The following is a 22,083-nucleotide window of genomic DNA, read 5'->3' as shown; positions in this document are numbered from 1 at the left end:
ACCCACTGTATAAAGCTTGGGTTACAGTAGACCAACTCTTGTTAGGGTGATTATACAACTCCATAACTCCTGAAGTAGTTGTACAGCTCATGGGGTACGAAAGTGCTAAGAGTCTATGGGATGCCATTCACTCACTGTTTGGAGTCCAGTCGAGGGTAGAGGAAGACTATCTTCGCCAAATTTTTCAACAAACCCGTAAAGGTAATATGACAATATCTGAATATTTGAAACTTATAAAGCTTCACTTTGATAACTTAGATCAAGCTGGCAGCCCAGTGTCCACTCGTAACCTAGTGTCTCAGGTACTCCTTGGGCTGGATGAGGAGTATAATCCAATGGTTGTTGTTATCCAAAGCAAACCAGAGATCTCCTGGCTAGATATGCAGTCTGAGTTACTATCCTTTGAAAAGCGGTCAGAACAATAAAATACCTCGAAAGCCACTATAGCTTTTGCACACAATGCCTTGGCTAATGTTGCCTTCAATCAGAGCTATCCCACATCCAAGACATCTGGACAGGGTAACACACAATGAGGGAATCAACAACAATTTAATGGATCCAAAGGAAACAGTAATAATGGAGGAAACAGAGGAAGAGGTTGAGGTAGAGGAAATAGACCTACCTGTCAGGTCTGCTCCAAGTATGGGTATGCTGCAGATGTATGTTATCAAAGGTAAAATCAAGAATTTGTTCCTAATAAAAACAATGGTAAAGGAAACCGTCAGAACCAATGAAACTCAGGGACCAATCCATCAGCCTTTGTCACTTCTTAGAATTTAAATCCATTTCTTCAAACTGAGTCTGTAGGAGATTTAAATTGGTATGCAGATAATGGAGCAACCAGCCATGTCACAGCTGATTCCAACAACATAGCCAACCCTTTTGAATACACAGGTAATGACCACATTATGGTAGGGAATGGACAAAAATTAGACATATCCTCCATAGGCAATGCATGCTTAAGTTCCTCTAGTTGCAATCTAAGTCTGAAAAACATCTTATGTGTACCAAATATTGCAAAGAATCTTATTAGTGTATCAAAACTGGTTCAAGATAATGATGTTTCTATTGAGTTCTATAATGACTGTTGTGTTGTTAAAGACAAATGTTCGAGGTAAATACTGGTGAAAGGAACTCTTAAAGACAGACTACATAAGTTGAATAAAGCAGAGGTGATCCCAGTTGATGTGAATACCAAAGAGGCTAGTTGTTTTCCCAATCTAATGAATAAAAATAATAATTCTACTGCATTTATTCTATCCAAAAGTGGAGCAAACCTAATGGAATCAAAAGGGTTGTGGCATAGGAGACTAGGTCACCCTTCTCTTCGAGTTTTGGATACTTGATAACGGGCAGAAATGCACGTTATCATACTGCTAAGTTCTTAAACAATGTTGGATTGCGTTGATGAAATATATTAATTTGCGTCCATTAAGCATCAATTTCGTAATATGTGGTAGCATGCGTTCAGCACATTAAAACAGTTGATTTTTGTATTTTTGTGCAGAATATGTGGTAACGCAATGCAAAGATTGCGATCATAGGAATTCATTGGTCAAGCGCAACTTCACCACAAGGCTTTGTATTGATCGTGCTCGCAACCATTCACCCAAGAAGGATGCCGCAACTTGGTCAGCGCAACATGGTGGGCGCATCTGGGTGAAAGGCCAATTAAGAGCGATGGGACAGAAAGCTGATGACAGTCGAATCCAAATTAAGTTGACAGCCAATAACGGTCACAAAGTACATTTAGCTTTATCGGTAACAATCATTCGGCGTGTCAATCAGGAATTAAAGTTATTCCATCTATACAATCAGGAGAGAGAAGTCGTCTTTCACCATGGATGCTCTATAAATACCAAGTGCATTCTTCAGAAAAAGGGGTTTACCGTTTTTACAACCAGTTGCTTCTGTTCATAATTTCCTTTCCATTTGAAGATGGAGCAAAAGAAGAGTAGTGGCACCGGAGATCGATCAGGGCAACTTGAGAGAGAACCTTGGGGCGTAAGAGCAGAGAGCGGGCCAACTCTCGCGAGAGCGAGAATATCTTTAGAGCACGAGTAGAAACAGTGTAAACGCATGGTAGTAAGAAATTGCTACAGGCTCTTTATTATACTTGCATTGTTATTTGTACTTCATCTTCATATCTATTCAATAGAAGTTCTATTTCTACATCTGCTCACTCTCTTAATACGCATGAGTAGCTAAACTAGTTGAATGGGTTGAGAAGAACTAAGCTAACATGACCTAGGAATTTAATTCCTTCCGATTGTCTTGTTTTGACTTAGAGATAAGCTCTGTTTGTCAACTTGCATCGCATGCATCCTAGGAATAGGAATGATATTATGTGGTCGCATACTTGTGTGAATGTAATGTTGTCATCGCATAAATAGAGATAGAGGTATATGTGTAAACCCTGTAGACTTATCACATATTTATTGCATGCGTTCTAGCCTTAGAAGCCGTGGCATTCGCGCCGAGAGGTGGTTTACTATTGTATGCATGTTGCATGATCGCAAGGCATGAATGCATCCTAGGGAGTGTTAGCCGAAACTCTTCTCAACCCGTTCACCACATATTCATCGTATTTTGCGTTTACCAACTCTTTTCAAACTCTGCCGCATTTGTTATTTATTTTTAATCAACGCAATCAACAAACCAAACACTTTATTTACTTTCCCGGTTACCGCAAAGTTTTCATCAAAATTACCAACGCAATCTATTTTCACAAGTCTCTGTGTTCGTCCCTGGACTTACCAGGAAACTCAGAGGAATTTACACTTGAATTCCACTAGGGAAACTTGAGTGCACAATGCAATTCCATCAACACATATCATCCACATTTTCACTACATAAAGTACTACATCAAGTTTTTGGCGCCGTTGTCGGGAACTTCTGCAAAATAGTTTGTTAATGATAATTTTTTTTTATTTCTTTGCAAAACTCTCAATCTCTGGTGAATTACGACCCGGAGATTGAGAGGACATTTAGAAGAAGATTGAGAGACCGCCAACAACAACCACAATTCGATAAAGAAGAGATGGTGGAGCAGCCTGAAAATGGAGCATCAAACGATAATAATGTCATGGCGAATCTGATTCTGTTGGAAAACGATCGCAATAGGCCCATCAGAGACTATACATCACCAAACCTCTATGATTTCTCTTCAGGAATCATGAAGCGTGCTCTCGATGGAAGCAGATTCGAAATGAAACCGATGATGTTGCAGATGATCCAGACTGCAGGTCAATTCGGAGGAAGGTATGGCGAGGATCCATACGCTCACCTCCAAAGTTTTATTGAAATCTGCAACACTTTTATGTTCCCGAACATCTCTGTTGAAGAAGTTTGACTAACGTTGTTCCCATTTTCTCTCTATGATCAGGCTAGGAAATGGGCATATTCGCTCGAACCAGGAGAGATTACTTCTTGGGAGCAAGTAGTGGAGAAATTTATGAAGAAGTATTTTCCACCTACCGAGAATGCAAGACGAAGGAAGCTTATTACAAATTTTGAACAAGATATGGACAAATCGCTCAACGATGCTTGGGCAAGGTTTAAAAGGTTGGTCCAGGATTATCCACATAATGGGTTACCAGATTGCCTTCAAATGGAGATTTTCTATCATGGTTTAAATCCCGCTTCGCAGACCGCTGCCAATGCGGTGGCAGCTGATGGTCTGCTTGACAAAACTTATGATGAGGCAAAGAATATCCTGGATCGCATCTCCAAGAACCATGAAGACTGGAGGGAGAGTGACCAGAGATTGAGACTTAAAGATTTTGACGCAAACAACGGGGCTATTGTTTCATTGCAAAACCAAATGACCGCAATGATGAATTTCATTCAAGGAATGGCGATAAGTAGCCGACCACCACAAGGTGGGCAAATCAATGCAATTAGTTAGGACACCACAAGGTGTGCGACTTGCGGTGATGGGTATTTGATGGAAGATTGCCCGCAAAATCCACAATCTGTCTACTTTGTGAAAAATAATCCCTTTTCAAACACCTACAACCCCAGGTGGAGAAACCACCTCAATTTTGCTTGGAAGAATCAACAACAAAATTTCCAACCTATGGCACAAAAAGAAGGGCCACAAGGATTCTTTCAACGTAACAACGGTCAACCGAGCAGTCAAGCAAGTAGCTCACAACAACTACCGCAATCCTCTTCTTTGAAGAGCCTATTGAAGCAATATATAGAAAAAAAACGAGACGTTGCTTCAAAGTCAGGCCATGTCCATCCACAATCTCGAATTGCAAATGGGCCAGATTGCGAGTGGGCTGAAAAGTCGACCGCAAAGGGCATTGCCAAGTTCAACCGAACTTCCATGCAACTCGAGGGGATTAGGTAAGGAGCAATGCCAGGTTGAGACATTGCGCAGTGGAAAGACTATGAAGAGAGAAAAGAAAGAGCATAGTAGAACAACTTCCATCGCAACTAAGCCTGAGATTGCGGTAACGCAAGAAGAAGAAAGAGAAAATGAAGCAGTAGAACCTGAGGTTGCATCGACCTCAAAGCCTAATGAAACGGGAACCGTGAAAGTCCAGTTACCACCCTTCCCACGGAGATTAAGGAAGAAGAAAAACGAAGAGGTACAATACCAACGCTTCTTATCTATGTTAAAACAATTACATGTTAACATTCCTTTCAGTGAAGTGATTGAGGAAATGCTTGCCTATGCCAAGTTTTTTAAGGACATGGTTACTAAGAAGAGCTTGGAAATTTGCCATAGTGGCATTAACGCAAGGTTGCAAATCAATCATTCCACCAAAGATGAGCGATCCTGGGAGCTTCACTATTCCGTGCTCCATAGGAGGACTCTATATTGGGCAAGCTCTGTGTGACTTGGGGGCCAGCATAAATTTGATGCCACTATCAATTTTTAGACAATTAAATGTGGGGCAACTTGTGCCCACATCAGTGACTCTCTAATTGGCTGTCAGATCTCTGGTTCATCCAGAAGGTAAGGTGAATGATGTGTTGATCACGATTGATAAATTTATTTTACCAGCTGACTTCATCATTTTAGACTATGAGGCCGACAAAGATGTGCACATCATTTTGGGGCGACCTTTTCTATCAACGGATCGTGCTCAAATTGATGTGCACAAGGGAGAAATCACTTTGAGTATAAACGGATAGAAGCTCAAATTTAATATAATTCGTGCCATGAAATTCCCAAATGAAGAAGACCTGCAAGATTCTGATGATGACCTGAATTTGATTGAAGAAGAAAAGTCTGATGAAGAGTGTGAAGAAGAGAATGTCAACACATCCGTTGTGCCTGCAATGCAATCATAACAAACACAAACAAAGAAGAAGAAATGATCGTAAGGCAAGAAGTAAAGCTGACAGAAGAAAGAAAAACAATGCAAGCTTCCTTAGTGGGGCCACTAACACTTGAATTAAAGACCCTACCAACCCATTTGAAGTACACATTTTTAGAGCAGAATGAGAAGCTGCCAGTGATTATTTCCTTTGTGCTCAACAAAAAACAGGAGAATGCATTGATAAGCATTCTCAAGAAACGTGTGCGAGCAATTGGCTGGACGCTCGCTGACATTAGAGGAATTAGCCCCGCGTACTGCATGCACCATATTTGTCTTGAAGACGACCACAAAGCAACAATTGAACATCAATGCGGACTCAACCCTGCAATGAAGGAGGTCATCAAGAAGGAGATTATCAAATGGCTGGATGCGGCCATTATCTATTCCATAACAGATAGCACGTGGGTTAACCTCGTGCAATGTGTGCCGAAGAAGGGCGGAATAACGGTAGCCCCGAATGAGAACAACGAATTAATACCGCAAAGAACCATCACTGGATGGCGCATATTTATGGACTACCGCAAATTGAATGCAGCCACAAAGAAAGACCATTTCTCTCTGCCATTCATCGATCAAATATTAGACAGATTAGCAGGGAATGATTTTTACTGCTTCTTGGATGGGTATGCTGAATACAATCAAATCATGATAGCTCCTTAAGATCAAGATAAGACCACATTCACCTGCCCATATGGGACATTCGCTTTTCGCCACATGTCGTTTGGCCTCTGCAATGCGCCGAGCACATTCCAAAGGTGTATGATGGTGATCTTTTTAGATTATCTAGAGGATTCGGTGGAAATATTTATGGACGACTTCTCGGTTTATGGGAACACTTACAAAGTCTGTCTAGCCAACTTAGAGAAAATTCTGAAGAGATGTGAGGAGACAAATTTGGTGCTCAACTGGGAAAAATGTCATTTCACGATTAAAGAGGGTATAGTGTTAGGACATAAAGTCTCCCGGGATGGGTTGGAGGTAGACAAAGAAAAGATTGATGCAATTGAAAAGCTTCCACCTCCAACCAGCGTGAAGACTGTGCAAAGCTTCTTAGAGCATGTTGGATTCTATAGACGATTTATCAAGGACTTTTTTAAGATAGCACGACCACTGAGTGGGTTGCTAGATGCTGGCAGAAAATTTGAGTTCGACAATAACTGCCTCAAAGCATTTAGAGTTTTAAAATATGTGCTGATTACCGCACCTATACTGATTGTGTCGAACTGGACATTGCCATTTGAAATTATGGGCGACGCAAGTGGGTATGCAATGGGGGCAGCTTTAGCACAAAAGATAAAATAATTTTGCACGCCATCGCATATGCGAGTAGAACTTTAAACCCTGTTCAAACAAATTATACCACTACAAAGAAAGAACTCCTGGCTGTGATTTTTGCATTGGAAAAATTTCAGGCATATCTGTTGGGAATCAAGGTACTCATCCACATCGATCACTCGGCAATTAAATATTTAATGACAAAGAAGGATGCAAAGCCGAGGCTGATCAGATGGGTTCTTCTCCTTCAAGAATTTGATATCGAAATAATTGACCGGAAGGGGACAGAGAATTAGGTTGCGGATTATTTGTCTAGACTGAAAAATCCTGAAGTTGACCACAATGAGACTAAGGTGAGTGTCGTGTTCCCGGATGAGCAGCTATTCCACATAGAAGAATTACCTTGGTATGCGAACATCGTCAATTATTTGGTTTGTGAAAAATTCCTTGAAGATTACACTTATCATCAATAGAAGAAGCTCAAGAATGAATGCAAACGTTATTATTGGGATTAGCCGAATCTGTATAGGAGAGGTGAAGACCAGATTATTCAATTATGCGTACCAAATGCTGCTCAACAACACATATTGTCACAATGCCACGACTCACCATATGGTGGGCACTTTGGAGGGCAGCGTACCGCAGTTAAAGTTTGCAAAGTGGATTCTTTTAGCCTACATTATTCAAGGATGCAGCTGACTACGCAAAGAAATGTGATCGGTGCCAACGCACGGGCGACATTTCATGGAAGAACACAATGCCAATGAACACTATCTTGGAGCTGGAATTATTCAACGTATGGGGGATTGATTTCATGGGACCATTCCCCCTTTCGCATGGTAAACACTATATTTTATTGGTCGTCGATTATGTCTCCAAGTAGGTAGAGGCAGTAGAATGCGCCGCAAGTGATGCGGTGGTAGTCTTCCAGTTCCTGAAGAAATATATTTTCACTCGTTTTGGCACTCCTCGTGCCATCATAGATGATGAAGGATCCCACTTTATGAATCACAATATCAAGGAGCTGCTGCACAAGTACAATATCCTCCACAAAGTGGCCACTGCATATCATCCGCAAACGAATGGTCAGGCTACAGTGTCCAATCGAGAAATTAAGTTGATACTTCAGAAGGTAGTAAAGTCTTCACGAAAAGACTGGGCAACAAAGCTTGATGATGCGTTATGGGCATACCGGACCACATTTAGAACATCCATAGAAATGTCCCCCTATACGCTGGTATTCGGTAAGGCATGTCATTTGCCTTTGAAGCTGGAGTATAAAGCACTGTGGGCGGTAAAGAAGCTGAATTTTGATTTGAAGAAGGCAGAGGAAGCACGAAAAATGCAACTGGTCGAGCTAGAAGAATGAAGGAACAACGCATATGAAAATGCAAAGATTCATAAAGAGCGCACCAAGCGCTGACATGATCAACGCATATGCAGTAAGAACCTCCAAGTCGGGCAAAAAGTCTTGCTTTTCAATTCACGTCTACGACTCTTCCCGGGAAAGCTAAAGTCACGTTAGTCTGGACTGTTTGTAATTCGACAAGTACTTCCGCATGGCGCGGTGGAATTATCAAATGACGACGGATCCAATATATTCAAAGTCAATGGGCAGCGAGTAAAGGCATACCATGAAGAAGGCTGGCACTGCCAAGTCGACTCCGTGGAACTAAAGAACTTTGAATGAAGAAGGAAGTAGGTGGTCTCTGCATTATTAAATGATCGCAACTTATCAGGACGCAAGTTTTCGGAAACCTCAATTCTTCAACTCTTTTTTCCACTACTCGGAATTTTTCCTATCTTTTCAAATCCTGATCTATTCTTCTTTTACTGTCACTATCTTTATTTTAAAAAAAAATATATGTGATAACAAATTTTATTTTGTTTAAAATAATTTGACCCTCTCTTTAGTTTTCTTGAAACGATCGAGGCGCTGGATTGCAGAGATATTACACGAAGAAGTACTTATCCTATTCCATCAACGCAATCCAAAGAAGAGAGATCGCCACAAAGATGGATGCGCCAATACAATGCGGGCGACAATGCAAAATTTGGGAGTGTACTCTTCCTTATCTTTATTTCAAATTTTGTGCTATCACATCGCATGTTAATTTTACAAGTTTTATCACTGCATCCTCTTTAATCATTGCAATCATTTGACATAGATAAACTTAGTAGTTTATCGCATTTTGTTTCTTTGCCAAGTATGATTTCAATGATGAAAAATATGCTTCTATTTCTTTCGTATATACTAAAGTCAACTTAATCTTAAGATAATCACCTCATAAAATATTTCTAGAAGTTAGGGGTTTGCTAGCTTTCTTTCAAAATCTCTTTACAATGCATTCTAGAACATTGCATGACTTATTTTAATCTTTTGGCAATGAGGACATTGTCGCATTTTAAATTTGGGGGTGAGGTATTTGTTTCCGATCTTGCTATTTATTTCTACAAAAAAAATATATTTTTTGAGAATAACAACTCCACGGTCAATGCAATGGGAAACCCATGTTGATAAAAGTTAAGTTGTGAAAGGCACTTACTCGTAGTTGGATATCCGCATGACACACGTGGGGGCAAGCCAAAATGAAAGTAAGTCACCAGGATCAACGCATAAATCAATGACCACAACTCCACTGTCAAATCGGTATGAGTTTAGTCTGAGAAAGAGTGCATTGCTCGTAGTTGGAAGTCCGCATGACACACGTGGGGGCAAGCCAAAACGAAGGCAAGGCACTTGGATCAGCGCAAGGTCAGAAAAAAAATATCATTGAAGAAAATTTTTGTGTAAGGATAAAATCATTTGTCACCCCGGTAGAAAAATTTCTTTTTTAAAATAAATCATGCGATGTTCCAGAATTTAGTAAAGTCCTTTTGAAAGTTAAGCTTGTAATCCCTAGGTCTTAGAAATTTTTTAAGAAGAGACTTGAATAAGACTTAAGGAAATTCTGGTATATAGGATTTGAATGAAGTATCCTTGAGAAATCTAGGAAAAGAACTTTGCGGTGGACTTGTTAAAGAAATCTTTAGCTTATGCTCAAGGATGAGCATTGTTTAAATTTGGGGTGTGATAACGGGCATAAATGCACGTTATCATAGTGCTAAGTTCTTAAATAATGTTGGATTGCGTTGATGAAATATATTACTTTGCATCTATTAAGCATCAATTTTGTAATATTGCAATAGCATGCATTCAGCGCATTAGAACAGTTGATTTTTTTGTTTTTGTGCAGAATATGCATTAATGCAATGCAAAGATTGCGATCATAGGAATTCATTGGTCGAGCGCAACTTCACTGCAAGGCTTTGCATTGATCGTGCTCGCAAACATTCGTCCAAGAAGGATCGCCACAACTTGGTCAGAGCAACATGGTGGGTGCATCTGGGTGAAAGGCCAATTAAGAGCGATGGGACAGAAAGCTGATGACAGTCGAATCCAAATTAAGTTGATAGCCGATAACGGTCACAAAGTATATTCAGTTTTATCGGTAACAATCATTCAGCGCGTCAATCAGGAATTAAAGTTGTCCCATCTGTACAACCGGGAGAGAGAAGCAGCCTTTCACCATGGATGCTCTATAAATACCAAGTGCATTCTTCAGAAAAGGGGTTCACCATTTTTACAACCAGTTGCTTCTGTTCATAATTTCCTTTCCATTTTAAGGCGGAGCAAGAGAAGAGTGGTGGTGCCGGAGATTGCTCAGGAAAACTCAAGAGAGAATCTTGGGGCGTAAGAGCAGAGATCGGGCCGACTCTCGCGAGAGCGAGAATATCTTTAGAGCACGAGTAGAAATAGTGTAAACGCCTGACAACAAAGAAATTGCTACCAGACTCTTTATTATACTTGCATTGTTATTTGTACTTCATCTTCATATCAATTCAATGGAAGTTCTATTTCTACATCTGCCCACTCTCTTAATACGCATGAGTAGCTAAACTAGTTGAATGGGTTGAAAAGAACTAAGCTAACTGACCTAGGAAGTTCATTGCTTGCGATTGTCTTGTTTTATGCTGTGCAAAATACCTTTTAGAGTTACTCGAGAGAGAGTCTAAAGAAAGAACCTAATGTCTTGAGAGAGCTAGGTTAGAATCTGGACTCGAAAGAGCAAGATTAGGCTTGCATAAACAAGAGATAAGGACTTAGAGATAAGCTCTGTTTGTCAACATTACATCGCATGCACCCTAGGAATAGGTGTGATATTATGTGGTCGCATATTTGTGTGGATGTCATTTCGTCATCGCATAAATAGGAATAGAGGTTTATGTGTAAACCCTATAGACTTATCGCATATATATCGCATGTGTTCTAGCTTTAGAAGACGTGGTATTCGCACCGAGAGGTGGTTTACTGTTGTATGCATGTTGCATGATCGTAAGCATTAACGCATTCTAGGGAGTGTTAACCGAAACCTTTCTCAACCCGTTCACCGCATATTCATCGCATTTCCCGTTTACCAACTCTTTTCAAACTTCGCCGCATTTGTTATTTATTTCTAATCAATGCAATCAACAAACCAAACACTTTATTTATTTTCCCAATTACCACAAAGTTTTCATCAAAATTACTGTTGGGATAATTTAGGGGCGCGTTTTGTTTTGTTTTATTTTTAAGAACGAATGAGGTTGTACATTAAATCATGCGTTAGAAATGGTTGATGCGTTTGCTCCCATGCGTCTGAGGTCATGCGTCGAAATGATGATGCATTAATCTTAGCATGCAATAATCGCCCGTTTCTATCACAAGTTTTCTTACGCTTGCATCAAGTATAACACAAACGCAAGTTTCTCGGGTAATCCGAGGTCAAACACGGGGATTTGTTACTCACTAATATTTGTGAGGTGATGCGTTTGAGGCGATGAATAAGAATAAAAATAAAGCGAAAAAGGTTTAAATGTTTTACGCACTACTTCTACTCTAACTAAATAGATTGAGCAATAGAAGACTTGCAATGAGAATAGGTAAAGACACAACAACCATTAACGCTTAGTAACGTTTACTATCTTAAATCGCTCAAGTAATCCCAGCTCGTTGCACTAACGCATCACACCTCTAGGTGGTCAGCCCCATGACTATATCTCTATAGTGTATGGTTGCATCAAGCATAAGATTGTGCCTATCTCTAGGAACAATACGAACCTTGCTTAGTGCATTTCATCCCTTACCTTCTCAAGCAGTTAGACGTGGCTACTTAACTTATAGACAAGCAATGCAACATCCCATAGAAAGGCGTTGCCACAGCCTTTCACCAAGCAAAGAAGATTAACTCACTATACTTTACACAACGCACACCTCTCAATGGGTTGCTACATGCGTCCTATCTCTAGGCTACACGATTAAGCATGCGATTGACTTTGATAAATAAATGCTGAAGAAAAACTATGATAGAGATAAAGATGATAAAGAAGACGGTAATAAAGGAGTAAGATTTGCATTGATCACAAAATATCTTAATATATCAAGCTAAAATGTAATACAATATAGAGATTAGAAGGGAGATGAAAGACTGTGCATCAAGGCTGCCGGTGGTGCCATTGTTGAATGGTGGAGATATCTCTTTCAAGTTTTATCTCTGGCGAATGCTTCGATCGTCACTCGGTCTGGGCTGTGAAGATGAAAAATTTTCACTGGAAATCTCTTTTAAGCTCTCATCTGTGATCACAAACTTCTGCCTTGAGGCAAAAGCTCGAGTGTCTCAAAATGAAGGTCTCAAAGGCTATTTATAGAATTTGGACGCCGACAGCTGTAAATATGAAGGTATGGTTCACTGCTGCTTTTGTCGCAATATGGGCATTGTCACATCGCCTTATCTTGTTAATACTCCCAAGGTATGCGTCCGAGCTTAATTTAGCTGAAGTTATCAACGCGTTCTACCATCTTGCGATCTTCTATTATGGTTGTCACTCCGTGGCCGTAATCTCTATTTATTTACCGTTTTCTCCATGCGTTGGACGCATGCGTTTACCTCAACTTCCATGCGTTGGAGGTTATCGTCTGCGTTCGTCTTTTGCGGTCGCCTGGCTTTAGTGCATGCGTTTATCTGTGATTGCTTATTACAAACGCATGTGTTTAATTCCTGCAATAGCTACAAAAATAGACACTTTGGCATGGAATAACACATAATATTGGGTCAGTGAGGTTTTAGGTGCTTATCGATGCAAAACTCATTTTTTCACAAATTCCAAGTATTATCACTGCGTTTTCTACCTATTAGCCCTCATAATTCTAAATAAAAGGCTTAAAATAACTGGCATTTCTACCAGTTATCAATTACCAATGCAATCTATTTTTACAAGTCCCTGTGTTCGACCCTGGACTTACCAGGAAACTCAGAGGAATTTACACTTGAATTCCACTGTGGAAACTTGAATGCACAACGCAATTCCATCAACGCATATCATCCATATTTCCACTACATAAAATACTGCATCAATACTATACTAAAAACTTGTAATCTCCCTACAAAGTTGAATGAAGAGATTAAGTTTTGTGAACCCTGCTATCTTGGTAAAGCTCACTCCCTACCCTTCCCAAATTCTTTGTCTCATGCACAACATAAATTTGATTTAATTCACTCAGATGTCTGGGGTCCAGCTTCTACAAACTCCACTGAAGGATATAGATATTATATATCGTTTATTGATGATTACAGTAGATATCTTTGGGTCTATCCCCTTAAACAAAAGTCTGATACTCTACAGGCCTTCAAACATTTTCTTCAAGTCATTCAAACACAGTTTAACACAAGCATTAAAGCACTACAGTCAGATAATGGTAGTGAATATACTAAATTGCACCAGTTATGTAGCTCACAAGACATTGCATCTCGGTTTTCTTGCCTTTATACATCTCAACAAAATGGACGAGTTAAAAGGAAACACAAGCACTTAATAGAGATGGGACTCACTCTTTTAGCACAAGCATCAATGCCTCTGCAGTTCTGGTGGAATGCCTTTCTTAATGCTTGTCATTTAATAAATGGTCTTCCCTCACAAATGTTAAAGAATCAATCACCTATACAACTGATGTATGGAAAACTAATGAATGTTACAAAACTAAGAGTGTTTGGTTGTGCCTAGTTTTCATGTCTTTGAGTATACCAGCCAAACAAGTTTCAATTTCACTCTGATAAATGTGTCTAATTAGGTCCAAGCATGGTTCACAAGGGACACCGCTGTTTGAACAAAGATGGTAAAGTGTTCATCTCCAAAAATGTCATTTTCAATGAGTCTGATTTCCCTTTTTCTTATGGTTTTCAGGTGCTCAGTCCATCTAATCACGAACCAACAGTGAACAATGGCCCTCAAGTCCTTTCTCCCAACATAAGTCCACTATTGTATACTATTCCCATCCAACCACCACAGTCTTCCTCAAATCATTATCTTAGCCCCTTACCATCAAATATCCCTGTGACTAATGTCAATCCAATCTCTCCCCTCCCTTATGTCTCAGCTAAAGCTGCCCTCATACCCTCTCATCCCAGCCTCCCATGTTCATCAATGCTAGATGCAATGTCCAGCTCTTATCTAAACCACATGGTCACTCAATCATCTTTGCCTTGTCTTTCCCCCTCTACTCTGTCACCCAGTACTATGTCTCCCAATAACCCACATACATCATCTGTTCCCGATCCTTCTTATCCTTTGCAGCCTACTCATCCTATGATCACAAAAGGAAAAGTTGTATCTTCAAACCAAAAGCTTGGCTAAGCACTGTCCAATGTGACTGGTTCTTAATCGAACCAACGCAGGTATCTGATGCTCTTGCTACACCTCAGTGGATAAATGCCATGGATACTGAATTTTAAGCTCTCATCAATAATCATATTTGGCACTTGGTTCCTCACTCACCATCCTTCAATGTGCTGGGCAATAAAGGATCTTCAAGCTTAAAAAGAATCGGGATGGGTCAATACAAGGATACAAGCACGCTTAGTAGCCAAAGGATTCTATCAGCATCCTGGAATTAACTTCTTTGAGACATTTAGCCCAGTGGTCAAAGCCTCGACTATAAGGGTTGTTCTAAGCATTGTTGTCTCCAAAGAATGGGCTATTTATCAACTTGGCTTCAACTATACATTTCTCAATGGGAAACTTACAGAGGGCATCTATATGCATCAACCACCCGGGTATGTAAACTCTGATTTCCCTAATCATGTGTGCAAGTTGAACAAGACTATATATGGACCAAAACAGGCCCCTCGGGCCTGGAATGATCTACTCAGTACTACTCTAACTAGCTGGAGATTCATAAACTCGAAAGCAGATACCTCACTCTTTATACTAAATTCAAAGGGCTTGACTATTCTACTCATTGTCTATGTTGATGATGTAATAGTGACAGGTAACAACAATAACTTGATCTCTCAGTTAATAGCCACTCTAGACAACATGTCTGCACTCAAAGATCTGGGCAAGTTGAATTACTTCTTAGGCATACAAGTTCAGTATCTGAAGCATGGTTTTATATTGAATCAGTCCAAGTATGTTGATGATCTACTATAGAGGATTGGTTTTCTAGATTTGAAACCTGCAGCCTTGCCTAGTTACTTAGGCAAACACTCATCTATTTTTGATGGAGCTCCCCTCGCTGACCCACATCTATACAGAAGTACAATTGGAGCTCTTCAATACCTAGCTCACACTCGTCCAGACATCATATATATGGTGAATCATCTCAGTCAATTTCTCAAAGCTCCCACAGATGCTCATTGGCAAGCGACAAAAAGAGTTCTTCGGTACATCAGTGACATCAAGAGCTATGGATTATTGTTTCAACCAAGCCCATCACTTGAAGTTTCAGCCTACTTAGACGTGGATTATGAAAGAACTCTTAACGAAGAGCATCCATGAGCGCATTTGAATCTTTCCGATTTCACTTTGACCGAAATACACCATATACATTCTGACATACAATTATGCAAATAAACAGTAATTAACGGCATACTTTGAACATAAAATATAAGAGAAAGAGTTCTCATACCAGTTGAAGACCCTCTTCAAGCTTTAGAACTCAGATGCAGTGGAAGAACCTCCACCCGTACTCTATCGCCCAGCAAACGCGTTGACTGCAGCAGCACAATCGTCTACACGAAGGGCAGCAACACGAACAAGTGAACATCAGCGGGGACGACACCACCAAAATGGAGCCCTTGGTATTATCAAAGTGAGAATCCAAAGTGTGGTCTTTGGTGGGTTTGGTAGAGGTTAGAGAAAGAACTAATCGTGTAGACGATAAGCAAGTGGGAGAGAAAATGAAGCTATCATATAACTAAATGCTTATCGTTTAGAAGAAGCTACACGATCGTGTAGGTTTTACTAAGCGATCGTTTAGTAAAAGGAGGACGATCGTTTAGAAAACATGGTACACCTTGCGATCATTTAGGAAAGCTAAGTGATCGTTTAGGAATTAGTGTACAATCGTTTAGGCGCGAGGTGTGCGATCGTTTAGGCGTTGAACGACTATTATATAGGCTCTCAACTATACGATCATTTACGTTTCCACACTGATGCCAAATTTTTCGAACCTTTGCAAAATGAAACAAATTTTCATTTTATTCACCGATTACCATAGCCGAATAGACTGCTCCCACTAACACACGACTGAGAAAAGTTTTAAGCCAATTATCATATAATTAACCAATTTAATAATTAATGAATATAATCATATTATATTCTTACCCTATAGTTTGATATCACATATCTACTATAGTAATTTCTCCTCTACTTGATATAAATCATATTCATATCTAATTTCTTCTAAAATAATGTATATTATACATTTAGTCAATTATATCATATATAATCAACCAATTCAATTATAACATATATAATCGAACTCCCCCTTATCAATTTGAATATTTCAAATTAACCCAAACACTGATTCTCGACTTTATCCAAGCTACCTAGGGGACCTAATGGACCTGTGACTCGAAGCTCCAATGGCCGTTGAGTAGCTGACTAAACTCTTTAGCTACGAGATCCACCATTCGTTAACCGTCAAGCATTATACTAAAGACCAATAGCCGAACTCTTCTTACCATGGATATATTTTTGTGTCCATCAGATATAACCAATCATGAGAACGATGACCCTTCATAGATGCTCGTAAGTACAGCTAGGCCAATTTACCGTTTTGCCCCTATAGTTACATCTCACTCCTTAAGTACCACTGATTCCTCTAATGAACAATACAACATAGTCAAACTATGTGTGAACACCTCTCGGGCCAAGAGAAAGTGTGTGGCACCACATCGTTCAAGCCCTAGAATCAGCCCTTGAGGGAGCTATCTATCTACTTACCCTTGCTTCGGGGAAGGAGTGAATTTCATCTCGTGTAGCTGAGTTCCCAGCTCCTAAATAAGACAAATCCCCAAAATGGTAGGTTTGAATCGGCGACCTGGCCATTCGCATCCATACAAATCAAAGGACTGCCCTCAATGACAAGAGTTCCCAACTCACTCAGTATTAAGGTCATGTTACCTATGGTTGTCCTAGTGAAGTGAAGTCTTTATCATGAACGGTGTTATATAACCAGACATTAACACTTCGTGGTCAAGTCTTATACAAACTCTTTGTATAAGACGCCCCCGCTCGCATGTCCCTAACACGAATGATCAGGATCAAACCGTATGTGACAAGTCACAACATTTGTGACCATTCCACAAAGCGGACCGCATCCATAACGTTACCAGGATAAGGTTTCCCTCCATATCCATATACTACAGACCATTTTGGTTATCACTCAAGACATGATCCACTTGAATGTTACCACATACATGCTTAAGTTATATACAGATAATCAGGGATTTTATGTTTATTGGTTTGTGGTAAAGCAAATAAAACATAACTGAGTATAAAACAAGATGTGAAGTAAATATCATATATTATACAACACAAGCGTTCGTACAAACTGTTTACAAACTACAGGACACGAGACTTTAGGGCATCAACCCCAACAGATTGGGCATCAAACATTGATGACTGGATGTCAGTAGCTGCTTACTGTGTCTTTGTTGGTGGAAATCTCGTCTCATGTTCTTCAAAGAAACAGACAACAGTTGCTCAATCGAGTACCGAGTCTGAGTATCGAGCCCTTGCACACACTGCCTCAGAAATTGTTTGGCTTCAGTAACTCCTACGCGAGATTTATCAGTCCCACTCATCCAAACCAATAATTTGGTGTGATAATGTTAGTGTAGAGGCAATAACTAGCAACCTTGTCTTCCACACTCGGACCAAACATATTGAAATAGATGTCCATTTTGTCTGAGACCTAGTCTTTAAAGGGAAGCTTGAAATCAGGTATGTGCCATCATCAGATCAGTTAGTCGATTGCCTCACAAAACCGTTGACACACTCTCAATTCTTCAACTTACGATCCAAACTTAGGATAGTTGAACTTCCCACAAGCTTGAGGGGAGATATTAGAGACTCTGCCATGGCAGCTACCAAGGAAAAGTCAAGAAAACACATCAGCTGAAGACTGTTATGTCATAGAAGTGAGTCATGAAGGAGTATTTCCTTAGTGCTCCAGAAATCTATTAGGATTGGGTAATAACAAACAATATTCTTTCTCTATGTATTGGGCCATGTGTCCTCATATCATTAATCATTTATTAAATAATTTTTTTAATTCTTTTGTATCCCTAAAATAGGGAATAGTGTATAAATTAGGGCTTGCAATGCAATCGTGTAATACGAAGAGTTAAACTATTCAATTCCTTCTTCCTCGATTAATTTCCTGACTCTATCGTGTACAACGAAGAGGTAAACAATTCTAATTCCTTCCTCTTCTTTTAATTTCCTGACTGCCTCATTCACTGAACAAGGAGTAATGAGTTTAAAAGTTGGCTCCCTCGATATCCATGGATGACAGGAAATTAAAGTATTTTCACCTGTCATAATATGCGATTATTGGGTTGTATGTCCTAAAACTCGTGGTTTGTAAACATTAAACATATTCTATTTTTGCAATAAAGATGTTATTGAGGTCATCCAATAAAAATGTTATTAAATAAGTGAAATGCACCTTTTTAACCCTAATTATAATAATCAGAAAAATCTTTGGCTATAGCATCAATATGTGAACTACATGTGGAGATATAAAAGTGAATCAAGTGAAGGATTTCAAAACAAGAGTTCCATGAGTGGATTTAGATCGCTATGATTTCACAGTGACCAGAATATAAACGATATACATTCTATACTAACAGTTATGCATATTAAATTCGATAACAATATGCTCAGAATATGATAAAACGTAGAGAAAGGGGTTCATACCAGAGGAAGACGATATTCGTTTATGTAAACCCACACCAGGCGAGTCTCTCGACTGTTACTACACGATCCGAACGTACACGAACAAGGATTCAGGGACAACATCACCACCAGGGAAACTCAGGTATCCTCGATGTCAAAAATCCAAAGTGTGGGCTCTGGTGAGTTTGGTGGAGGATGGAGGAAAGGGTATCATGTAGCGACAAGCGCGTACAAGAAGAACTTTGCTATCGTATAGTAAAACTACACGATCATTTAGGAAAAACTGGACGATCATTTAGGAAAGTGGTATATGATCGTTTAGGGAACGCATACTAGATGATCGTTTAGACGAAAGAGAACCTATCGTATAGGCTTTCGACGATCGATCTTTCACGGTTTCTTTTGGGGCGTGGGATTTCGAATTGCACGAATGAATTCTTCTAAAAAACAAAAAAGATTTTCAAATTTCAACCCGCGGTTACCTTCACCTTCGCGGCCCATGTTCTCACGTTCATACGTGAAAAAATTGGTTAATTATCAAATAATTAATCAATTCATTTATTTAATAAATATAATCATATTATATTTATATCCTATAGTTTGATATCATATATCTACTATATATATTTTTTCTCTACTTGATATAAATCATATTTATATCTAATTTCCTCTAAAATGATGTATCTTATATATTTAGCCAATTATATCATATATAATTAACCAGTCCAATTATATCATATATAATTGAACTTCCTCTTGTCAATTTGAACATTTCAAATTAACCCAAACACTGGTTTTCGACTTTATCCAAGCTACCCAGGTGACCTAATGGACCTGTAGCTCGAAGCTCCAACGGTACATGAATGGCTGACTAAACTCTTTAGCCACGAGATTCACCATCCGTTAACTATCAGTGATTCTAGTAAAGACCAAAAGCTAAACTCTTCTTACTACAAATATATTTCTATGTCCATTGGATATAACCAATCATGAGTACGATAACCCTTCATAGATGCTCGTAAGTACAATTGGGCCAATTTACCGTTTTGCCCCTGTAGTTACATTTCACTCCTCAAATACCATTGATTCCTCTAATGAACAATACAACATAGTCCAACTATGTGTGAACACCTCTCGGGCCAAGAGAAGGTGTGTGAAGCCACATCGTTCAAGCCCCGGAATCAAACCTTAAGGGAACCATCTATCTACTTACCCTGCCTCGGGGAAAGAGTAAATTGCATATTGTGTAGTTGAGTTCCCAGCTCCTAAATAAGACGAATCCCCAAAATGGTAGGTTTGAATCGGCGACTTGGCTACTCGCACCCATACAAATCAAATGACTACCCTCAATGGCAGGAGTTCCCAACTCACTCAGGATTGAGGTCAAGTTACCTATGGTCATCCTAGTAAAATGATGTCTCTGTCATGAACGGTGTTATATAACGAGACATTAGCACTTCGTGGTCAGGTCTTATACAAACTCTTTGTATAGGACGCCCCCGCTCGCATGTCTCCAACACGAATGATCAGGATCAGATCATCTGTGGCAAGTCACAACACTTGTGACCATTCCACAAAGCGGGTTGCATCCGTAGCATTACCAGGATAAGGTTTCCCTCCTGTATCCATATACTACAGACCATTTTGGTTATCACTCAAGTCATGATCCACTTGTATGTCACCACATACATGCTTGAGTCACATACAAATAACCAAGGATTTTATGTTTATTGGTTTATGGTAAAGCAAATAAAACAAGTAAATGAGCAAAACAACAAGAGTTGAAGTAAATATCATATATTAACAAACACAGGTGTTCGTATGTACTGTTTACAAACTACAGGACACGAGACTTTAGGGCATCAACCCCAACATCAAGTTCGAGTATATAGCCAGGATGGTCTATTGTATAGGGATAAAGCTAGTTCCTTAACCTAGGGACACTATGGATGTGACCCACTTTTTATTTGATACAAACGACGAGATCTTAAATCGTTCATATGGAGACATGTGGGTGGGGACATGCTATGCAATGAGTTTGCATAAGACTGGATCATGAAATAGTCACTTTTACTTTATAATGCCGTTTACCAATAAGACTGACTATTTCAATTTGATAACCTAGATAACTCGATCTTAATCTTGAGCTAATTATGAACTCCTGTTTATTCAGGATTATCCTTTAATCTGCATGGATAAGAGTGACATAACATCGCTGACTCAAGAAGCCTTCCATTTTAGGGGTAAGGTAAGGTAGATAGTTGGGGACATGGTTTTGCAAGAATGGAATTCGCTCTTGGATAGTATATAGGTTGTTATCTTAAATGTTGACTTTGGGTCTTAAATAAGGGGACCCACCCTTTTATTTTTCGAGACACGATTTGGTGGTTGGACCATAAATCAATTGTTCATTAGAGGATTAGTGGGACTTAGGAGCAAAATGTAATTCTAGGGATAAAACGGTAATGTTGACCCAACTATAATTACGAATAACCTGTGAATGATCGACTTACTAATCATGGGTAAATCAAGTGAACAAAAATATATCTATAGTGAGAAGAGCGCAACTACTGAGCTTTGGTGGAGTGTCTCGGCAGTTAACAAATGTTGGTTAATTAGGTTAAAGAGTTTAGCCAGTTAATCTCGAATCGTTGGAGCTCATGATCTGTAGGTCCATTAGGTCCTCCTGCTAGTACATATCGAACTAAACCTCATAACAGTGCAATGAGAATTTGAAAACGTTCAGATTCAGTTAAAGGAATAAGCATTGAATTATATGTGATATAATTAACGCATTTAATTATCGAGTTAAACAAATTTGAGAGTTGAAAATATTTAAATATGATTTAAATATTGCACATAAATAGAAATTCATGTTTGGAATTGGTGTTTGTTATTAATTTAGTATTTGATATTAAATTAATTTGTTTAATTAATTATTTAAAAGTAATTTGATTTAAAATTCATTATTAAGAATTACTTTTATTTAAAATTAGTTTTTAAAAGAAATGAAATTTGATCTATAATTATTTGAATTAATTGAAATTAAAATCCATTTTAATTGTTTTTAAAAATCAAATTTAAGTGAAAAAATCCCAATTTTTTTTTTCACTTTCTAAAACATCTATTAATTCCACATAATTAAAATTGTTTTTATGTCAATTTTTTATGCAATTAGTGAAGGAACTCTTATCAAAGAGATCCTATGAGT

Source organism: Benincasa hispida, chromosome 8 (genome assembly GCF_027475165.1).
Source record: "Benincasa hispida cultivar pf3 chromosome 8, pf3_genome.v1.1, whole genome shotgun sequence".
Lineage (NCBI taxonomy): Eukaryota > Viridiplantae > Streptophyta > Magnoliopsida > Cucurbitales > Cucurbitaceae > Benincasa > Benincasa hispida.
The sequence above is the reverse complement of the archived record's forward strand: the minus strand, read 5'-3'. Positions refer to the sequence as shown.